Source organism: Hipposideros armiger, unplaced genomic scaffold (genome assembly GCF_001890085.2).
Source record: "Hipposideros armiger isolate ML-2016 unplaced genomic scaffold, ASM189008v1 scaffold_652, whole genome shotgun sequence".
NCBI classification, from domain to species: Eukaryota; Metazoa; Chordata; class Mammalia; order Chiroptera; family Hipposideridae; genus Hipposideros; species Hipposideros armiger.
Genome location: NW_017732002.1, coordinates 99,315 through 100,679, shown reverse-complemented (window position 1 = coordinate 100,679; position 1,365 = coordinate 99,315). Strand labels below are relative to the sequence as shown.

The 1,365-nt window shown below is 48.8% G+C and overlaps 1 pseudogene; it reads right to left on the bottom strand.

Annotated features, from left to right (window-relative positions):
• Nucleotides 1-70: 70 nt before the first annotated feature.
• Nucleotides 71-990, bottom strand: LOC109372647 (60S acidic ribosomal protein P0 pseudogene; annotated as a pseudogene).
• Nucleotides 991-1,365: the final 375 nt, after the last annotated feature.

Genomic DNA, 1,365 nt, shown 5'->3' with positions numbered 1-1,365 from the left:
GAGAGAGAGAAGTAAGCCTTTATGTCCTGTTTCACAGATAAAACTTGCTACACTGGCTGCTTTTTGGTGATTATTCAAAGAGACCAAATCCCAGATCCTTGCCTGACTCCTCCGACTTCTTTTGCTTCAGACTTGGCTGGGGCTGCAGTAGCAGCAGGACTGCAGTGGTGGCGGTGGCAGCCACAAATGCAGATGGATGAGCCTAGAAAGCCTTGACCTTTTCAGTAAGTGGGAAAGTGTAATCAGTCTCCACAGACAAAGCCAGGACCCACTTGTCCCCACGGATGATAGAATAAGGTCCTTATGCAACAGTTGGGTAACCAATCTGCAGACACATGCTGACAACATTGGGGACACCCTCCAGGAAGCAGGAATGCAGAGATTCCTCTGTGGTGTCAAGCACTTCCGAGCTGTAGCTGCCGCCATTGTCAGACACCTGCTGGATGATCAGCCCAAGGAGAAGGGGGAGATGTTCAGCTTGTTCAGCAGTGTGGCTTCGCTGGCTCCCACTGGGTCTCTAGTCTTAATCAGCTGCACATCACTCAGGATGTCAATGGTGCCCCTGGAGATTTTAGTGGTGATGCCTAAAGCCTGAAAGACGGAGGCTTTCTCGGGCCCCAGACCAGTGTTCTGGGCTGGCGCAGTGACATCACATGGGGCAATGAGGCATGGTGGCACCTGCATGCAGCATGTTACCAACCTCAATGAGGTCCTCCTTGGTGCGCACAAAGCCCACATTCCCCTGGATATGAAGCAACCGTGGCTCCAAAGCTGGGTTGCTTTCCAGATGTCCTCAGATGGCCTTGCATGTCACGGTGTCCTTGTCCATCATCACCCTGCCAGCCCATGGAGGGACGTGTGGACCTGCTGCATTTGCTTGGCGCCCACATTGTCTGCTCCCACAGGGAAGCATTTTGGATCATTGTCTAGAAGTTGGATGATCTGAAGGAGGTAGTTGGACCTCCAGGTCGCCCTATCTTCTCAGGGCATCCTGGCGGTGCATCAGGGATGGCCACGCAGGGTTTAAAGATGATGTCACTCTCATAAGGACCCCTGGAGAGAGCTATAGTTTTCTTATTGATATTTTGATATTATGAATTATGTTAAGTGATCCTGTCATAGGGAACCATCCTTGCATTATTCAAATAATCTCCACATGCTGGTGGCATATTAACCTTCTAAAAGACGTGTTCTACTTGCTAATATTTCCTTTAGGATTTTGCATTTATATTGCCTTCACAATAGGGCTATAGTATTTTTTTTTTATCTTTCTTGGGATTTTGTTTTCACGTTACATTGGATGCTGAGACGCATCTTAAAGTCATCCTCCCCCTCTCTCCAGTGTTTAGGGGTGGTTTAAATAGC